The 8,355-nt window shown below is 41.2% G+C and overlaps 1 pseudogene; it reads right to left on the bottom strand.

Annotated features, from left to right (window-relative positions):
* Positions 1-6,328: 6,328 nt before the first annotated feature.
* LOC100960162 lies at positions 6,329-7,531 on the bottom strand (annotated as a pseudogene).
* Positions 7,532-8,355: the final 824 nt, after the last annotated feature.

Below are 8,355 nucleotides of genomic sequence, written 5' to 3'. Positions count from 1 at the left end.
ATACAAATCATACTTATTCTTTAAGAGCTAGTCCAAACCTACTGGATTGCCTCTCTCCTAGGTTCCCAAATGCTAGTCCTCAGACCATGGCAAAGCTTTTTCTGGCCTGTCTGGAAATGAGAAAAATAAGAAAAATGTAGTGAGTTCTTAAAATTTTCATTTAAAATCTTAAAAAATATTCCAAGATTACTATTCCTGGTTTTAAGTGTGTGTGTGTCTTAAAAGCCTTTCTTTATTAAACAGTGGCAATAATTTATGTTATTTGGCTTTGTTTGATTGGGTTTTGTATTTTAGTATTATTATTTGGCAAAATAAATGTTAAAACCCATGACAAGGCCCTGATAAAATTAAATTTATGAAACTTCTTTGAAAAAGTTGTATGTGAATGCAGGGTATCAACAGGTACCTCATATTGCAGCTTGATGGTGCTAAGGTGTATTGCTGAAGGTAATGTCTTTTTTTTTTTTTTTTGCTTTAAAGTAAAACTCATTTACTCCCTTGAATGTTCAACATAAGCAAATTTCATGTATTGGACATATAATTCAAACTATAGTGAAGAAAAACATTTAGTAAACTCTTTCTTAAACTATTTTAATTACTTTTTTGCCTGCAAATGATCACAAAGGGACTATTAAATATCTATGTGGAGTAAAGATTATATTTAGCTCAAATAGAATTCTTCCTCTTAGCATGTTTAGAGAAACAGAAACACTAACTAAAATCTTTTCCCCAGCATTCACTTGGACACAACTAATAACAGGTCGATGTTGGCACCTTGTGCTTGCTTAGCTGTCCCTCCTCACCATTTAGTTGTCCTGTAAGCACTCAAACTTGTGGCAGATGTACTTTTTTGTTTTGTTTTGTTTTGTTTTTTTGAGATAGAATCTCACTCTGTCAGCCTGGGTAGAGTGCTTTGGTGTCACAGCTCACAGCAACCTCAAACTCTTGGGCTCAAGGGACCCTCTGATCTCAGCCTCCCAAGTAGCTGGGACTACAGGTGCCTGCCACGTGCCTGGATAGTTTTCTATTTTTGGTAGTGACGGGGGTCTCACTTTGCTCAGGCTGGTTTCAGGCTAAGCTCAGGCGATCTACCTGCCTCAGCCTCCCAAAGTCCTAGGATTACAGGCATGAGTCACTGCACTCGGCCGCAGATGTGGTTTTGTACAGTATTGTTGACAGTGATCTTAGAGGTTATCTATCCCACTGCCATATTTTACAGACACTCAGAGGACATTAACATCTGGCTTTTAATCTACTTTGGTGAGTTGGGAAGTGTTTTTTGGTTTATGTTTTAATTTTGGTCTGTCCCAAGTGGTGGGAAGGGGTGCACTTAGAATTGAACTACTGGGAGGTGTTCCTAGTGAAGACACACCGTTACTCATAATTACTGCCTTCCTCAACCAGTCACAAGCTCATTTGTCTTCTTTTCTTCATGGCTTGTCAGTTCTTTCCAAGACAATTAGCCTTTCCTATCATATCACATTGACTTGTACCTGGTTAAAATAATAGATACTCTTTACATGCACATTATATATCTCTTACTAGGAACAGTTTTTTAAATTTCCACATCTAATCTCCCAAAGGCTTCCTTCCTTGAAATAGATTTGAAGGCAGGTGTTACTCTGCTTGGAACACAAACACAACAGTTAAATTTTTTCTCAGGTCACATAATGAGGTAACAGTAAATGAGTAGTGAATCTGAGAATTATGATTTTGGAGTCTTGTACTGGGACCATAATGATCAAGTTACCATACCAGTACCCTTGTCATCTTTCCAGGAACTTTGCATGTAATTGAAGTATTAATAACTATTCATATTTACTTTACAGTAGCTATTTTGTTACTACAAACACTGTGGAGAGGAGGCTCTGCTTTAAGTTCTCATTGAAGAGGCAGAATCCAGACTCCTGACTGCAGAGTACAACTCTTCCTTCTGAGTCCTTCCATCTTCTGGCCTTTTCTCTCTGCTCTTTTCCCACGCCTGTGGTACTGCTTTGTTGAAAAGTCTTGCTGTTCCCATGCCCTTCCAATTCTTCTGAATATGTAGTTCCTTTCCCCTTAAGTACCTTTTATTTGCTTCTTGACAAAATCTTGCTTATCCTCTGCCAAGACTTGTGTGTCTCATGTGTGCTGCCTGGGCCAGCAGCATCAGCACACCTGAGAGCTTGTTAGTGCTGAAAGTCTTCAGCTACATCCTGGACCAAACTAAGAGGACTGGGGGTGGTGGGCGGAAGGCTGATGGAGGCTCAGAGAACGTGCGTAAGATGACCTGGGCGCCCATAGGAGGGCCAGCACTCCCTCACAGACCTCCTTGGCTGAGTCATCCTAGAAAGGATTAGAAGAGGGCCCACCAGTCTGTGTTTTAAGAAATGGTCCTGGTACAGTGGAGTGTGGGAACCCCCATTACCAGATACCTTTCCAGTGGCACCTTGTCCCCGGAGCCTCCCCTGACAATGCTAGAAGGTAGGCAGTAAGTCATCCCTCCTGTTGTGGCATCTGGTTCATAGTGTAGTAACTAGGTAAGGTAGGCCCACTACTGTAACCATGTGGCAGTGGCGTCACACTGTAAATATTTCTCAAGTATAACATGATCCCACTTATTGCACAGTAGGTGGCCTTATCATTTTTTTTCATTCCTTAGGCTGGAACCTAATGACATCGTTTTAACCTAACTGCCAAGGAGGTTGGAAAATCTGTGTGCCTAGGAAGAGACAGGTTTGGGGACCATCTAGTCCAGCACTGCACTGTCTAATAAAAATAAAATATTTTTATATATGTAATTTTATATTTTTATATATAATTGTACGTATATTTACATAAGTAATTTTACATTTTCTAGTAGCTATGTTAAAAAATAGAAACATAAAATTGATTTTAATATGTTAAAACTCAGCATGTTCAAATGTTTTTCAACATGTTACCAATTAAAAAATAATATTTTATATTCTTTGTGTTGCACAGAGTCTTTCACACCCAGTGTGTTTAGCACATCTAGGTGCAACTAGCCAATGTTGAGTAGCCCACGTGCCTGGTGGCTGCCATGTTGGGCTGTGCAGCTGGCCACTTCCTGTCACAGTATTGAGATGACTTGTTTGCATCCCTTTGGGAGCACTTTTAGACACCTTTCTTCTGAACTAGATTGTGTGTTCCTTAGTCTCATTTCTTAAGACAGTGCTCTGTAGTTTAGAAACACTTGCTGAGTGAGCAGGCAAGGGATTTAATGAATGAATCAACCCATTTGTGAATAGAGGAATGAGTAATTAAAGAGTAATATAAAAAGGCTGGTACTTTTTGTTCTTTTGACTACTTTAGTGGAAGTTTGAAGGTGTTCTGTTTTGTGGTAAGTGCTGGATTGCAAAGTATGACACAATGGGCGTTTCGCTAGGAGGTGAGCCCATTAAACTATAGCTCTAATAGGTATCACTGAATTGCAGACAGTTTGAGTTGAAAAGAATTTGACCATGAGATAGTTTAGTGTCCCTCATTTTTCAGATGTGTATTCCTGAGATACTGGAGGTGGCAAACCAGCCTTGGGGAGTGAAACACTTTTGGTTGCTTTAACTTGATTACAGTAACTCTAGAAGTCTTGTGTTTTGCACCAAATTGATGAGCACTTGTATGTGCTGCAGTTATTTCAAAAGGAGATGTTGGGGAAAGTGTTTAACATAGTCTCAATTTAAGAATGCTGCTAGATAAAACTCGTTTAATTTTTTTTTTAATTTTACTATCTTTTCTTCAAGTCTTATATCAGGGAATAGAAAAACTCATGAAAGTTATATCAATAAAGTACGCAGTCTGAGTAACAGATTCTATTTAAAAGGAAAATAATAGTATGTTAAGTCTGTAACATTGGCATTTTAAAAAATTACTGGCCTAATTGCAGTGAATTATGGAGTATGCATATGGAAGATATGACTTTGATTTTTTATGCCTGTTATGGTAAAGAAAAAGAAAATCCTTAGAAATGCACTTTTCTCTAAACAGGTTGCTTCATTGCTTTTAGTTAGCAGCCATCCTGCATAGTGGTCACAATTTGAACTTGAATGAGAGTTTGTTACTCAGCCTACAAGCAAGTAAAGTGTTTGCAATGGGGTTGTAGGCAATGCAGCACTAGAGTTGGTTTTGTTCTAGGTCTTCTTTAGGAAGGTCAACTGCTGAGCAGTGTTTCCATAGCGATCACACCGTTACAGGCACCTGAGAGATGTGAGAAATTTGAACTGCTCTGTAGGTCCTTTCTTACTGGTTTGAAGTTGAAAGGCATATTATTTTGGGGATTGGGAAAAGGCATAGGGGAGGTAGTGGACTCGTGATTCTGGTAAAAGAACCCTCTACAACGTTTTCTTTCTTTTTCTTTTTTTTTTTTGAGACAGAGTCTCACTTGGTCATCCATGGTAGAGTGCTGTTGCGTCTTATCTCACAGCAACCTCAAACTCTTGGGTTTAAGTGATCCTCTTGCCACAGCCTCCCAAGCAGCTGAGACTACAGGCACCTACCACAACACCAGGCTATTTTTTAGAGACAGGATCTTGCTCTGGCTCAGGCTGATCTTGAACCTGTGAGCTCAGACAATCCACCTGCCTTGGCTTCCCAAGTGTTAGGATTACAGGCATAAGCCACCGCACCCGGCAAGTTTTCTTTTTTCTGAAAAGGTCAGCTAGGTAAAAACTGATAGTCGTTAATGAGTTGAAGTTTACCATGGCATTTTGAATAAGCCTAAGGTGTGTGTTTCATCCTGTAGGAGAAGGTAAAAATTTTTTTTAAGGTAGAACCTAGCATTTTATTTAGATCAGTGGTTCTCAACCTGTGGGTCACGATCCACAGGAACTGAAAGGCCGTGGCATTAGGAAAGTTGAGAACCACTGATTTAGATCTTTATTAAACTGTTGGAATTGAGAACCAGACATATGTAATAAACCTCCAAAAATAGACCCTGGAAGGTACTTTCTCCTTAGGACAAGCAGTCATGGCATAAGCATGTAAACAAGCTGGCTTCTCTGTACCACACCAGCCAAGTCAGCTTTCTCCATGGCCAGCTGCACCAGCTCTGCCCTCCCTTCTATTAACACCAGCCAGACCCCCCGTAGGTCTAACCCAAGGTTTTTCTGTAGGACACTTTGGCCTACCTGTGAATGCTGGAAACATGTTAAAGGAATCATTGTGTTGAGAGAAAAGAAACGTTTAAAAGCTGCCATCTGAGGTGATGGCTTCTCTGTACTTAAGCCATACCCCAGAATACAATAAATAAGCAATTAGAAAACGTTCAAATATGAAGGGATTTCCTCCTCCCTGCCAACAGCATTGCTCTCTGAAGGCAGCTGGTTTCTCTGTAGCTACACCAGCTGTTCAGAAAGCTCATTGGACCTGATTTTGAAAATAAAGTTAAAACCCTGGGAGGAGTTATTGTGCAGTATGGAGTACTCAGCCTTTCTTATAAAGAAAAAGAAAGTTATCTGGTACCAAAGTGTGCAACCTACAGACCCTCAGGTACTGCCCTGTGACTTCTCTCTGTGACATCACAAGGGCGCCAAGTGCCTGTTTTCTTAGAACTAAGAGTTGGTGAGGTTAGGCTAGTGCTGAAACCATGCATAGGATTGATTTACTAAATAAAAACCTTATTCCGTATGTCCTCCAAAAGACAGCTAAAGTGGAGAAATTTCTATTTGGTGCTGTTAAAGAGGTGGCAATTAAGAGTATAAGCACCAGGGAGATGGTTTAATGGTAACAGCCTTTTTTTTTGATGTCAGGCTAGAGCTCCAACTGGGAACTTCTGTGATATGCAAGATTGATTGGATAGGGAAGACTCCCTGTGACAAAGAGCTACATAATTAGAAATGGATCAAGTTACAGAGAGAATAAGGGGAAGGTTTCACATTCATAATAGAGCTCAAGACATTACAAATTTATGCTGACAGGGCTGTGGCTGCCAGACAGGCTGTAGTGAAACTACAGGTACTTTACTTGCGCATTACAAGGACATTTTTAGCATCTGGTGGGAAAGTTAATACAATTAGGACTTTGGAGCATTGATAGGGCACAAAGGTTTGATTTCAAAGCATTATTTACTTCACATTGTTTCTAGGCAGTCACATGGATCACCTATGCTTGCTAAACTCATTATAATGGTGAACAAAACACCTAGGAACAGAATAGCAAGCCCAACTTACAGTTCCCCACAAAAGCTAAAATTCATGTTGTTGACTAGAGTGACTGCAACTGATCAGGAGCTGAAAGAGGACAGGAAAATTTAGGATGAAGGGCCCTTTCCCTCAGAGCTTGACAGCTTCTCTGTAGCCTACACCAACAAGTCTGGGGGAAAAGGCTAACACTTTTAATATTTAAGCTTTTGGGGCAATTCCCACGGGAAGCTGTCCTACCAAAGTGGCCCTAGGCTGCAGTCCTTTGATAAATTGGCTTCTTCAGATCCAGATCCCTGACAATGATCCTCAGGGTGGAGATCAAAATTCTTCTTCACAGTCTCTAATAGCTCTCTCTCACTCTTCTGAGAGGTACCATAATGGAAAATGGAGATAGATAATACATGAGAAAGTCCAAAAGTGTAAGAGACCTGAACAAGAACCCTCCTGCACAGACCTCCTTTAACAAGGGATTTTGCCACCCAACGAGCAGCATAAGCAGCTGAACGATCCACCTTGGTATAATCCGTTCCTGAAAAGGCACCTCCTCCATGAGCTCTACAACCTCTGTAAGTGTCCACAGTGATTTTCCAGCCAGTCAAACCAGCATCAACCTGAGGCCCACCAACAGTGAATCTGCCACTTGGCTGTAGATGGTAGATTGTATATTCAACAAGATATTTTGCAGGTACAACAGCTTTGATAACTTTCTTCTTTAGAGCATCCCTCATCTCATCAAGACAAACTTTTTCATCATGCTGAACAGATATAACAATTGTGTGAACTCTGATGGGAAGCACAGCACCTTGATCCTGCATATACTGCATAGTCACTTGAGTTTTAGAATCTGGGCGTAACCAAGGCAAAGTGCTTTTCTGGAGTAGTTCTGCTAATTTGGCCTTGAGCTTGTATGTTAGGACAATGGTTAAAAGTATACACTCCCTCAGTTTCATCAGTGGCATAGCCAAACATCAAACCCTGGTCTCCAACACCAATGCCTTCCTCATTCTGGTCAAGGTGAACCTTGAGCAGTATGTGGTGACTGTTGCTCCAAGGCTACCAGCACATTACAAGTCTTATAGTCAAACCCTTTGGAAGAATCATCATATCCAATGTGCTTAATGGCTTCCCGAACAACTTCTGGTAGTCAGTAGCAGCTCTGGATGTATTTCCCCAGCAAGAAGGATCATTCCAGTCTTAGCAACAGTTTCACAAGCCACTTTGGCATCAGGGTGCTGCTGAAGGTGCACATCTAGGACAGCATCACTGATCTGGTCACAAATCTTATCTGGGTGTCCTTCCGCCATCAACTCTGAGGTGAAGAGGAATGTGCCTTCCTCGATGAACACTTCATGGAAGCCATTGAGCTGCCTATTCATGTTGGTTTTGGTGAGTTAAGGTGGTCTTGAGGAGAAAGAGCTGCAGCAAGGTGGCGACTGCAAAATGGTCAGGCTGAAGACTGTTCTACTCGAAGTGAGTGTTGCGGGGCCAAGGAAGGTAAAGTTTTGGCTTCAGTCTCCACCCTGATCCCCCTGCTGCTTTTATCCAAACACTGTCATCTGTGTCATCCCCATGCAGAGATTATTTCTGAGAACTCACTCATGTCCCTGTATGGGATCTGTGTTTAAACACCGTGGATGTTCTCCTAGTATCTTAAGTTAGTATATTAAGATCAGTGATTCCCAAACCTGGATGGGTAAAAGCCTGCTGCATAGATTCCACCTTGGGAGCTATGAAAAGTGCAGATTCTTGGGCTTCAGATCAAGATTCCAATTCAGAAGTTCTGGATAAGGTCCTGGAATTTGTTTCATTGTATTGTATTGTATTGATTTTCTTCTTTATTTACTTATTTATTTTGGAGCCAGAGTCTCACTCTGTCACCCTGAGTAGAGTGCCTTGATGTAATAGCTCACAGCAACCCCAAACTCTTGGGCTCAAGGAATCCTCTTGCCTAGCCTCCTGAGGAGCTGAGACTAAGGCGCCCACCACAACACCTGACTAATTTTTCTGTTTTTGGTAGAGAGGCTGGTCTCAAACTCCTGAGCTCAAGGATTCACCCACCTAGTCTCCCAAAGTGCTAGGATTATAGGAATATCGTGGCTTAGAATTTATGTTGTTGCTGTTATTTTCACGCTCCCAAAATGACCGGAAGCAGAAGGGTTTGGCAGTCCTTACAAGACACAGGTATTGCCTCACCTCACTTTAGCTGGAGTACAGAGAA

This window comes from Otolemur garnettii, unplaced genomic scaffold, assembly GCF_000181295.1.
Source record: "Otolemur garnettii isolate 467f Iridium unplaced genomic scaffold, OtoGar3 scaffold00034, whole genome shotgun sequence".
NCBI classification, from domain to species: Eukaryota; Metazoa; Chordata; class Mammalia; order Primates; family Galagidae; genus Otolemur; species Otolemur garnettii.
The sequence above is the reverse complement of the archived record's forward strand: the minus strand, read 5'-3'. Positions and strand labels throughout refer to the sequence as shown.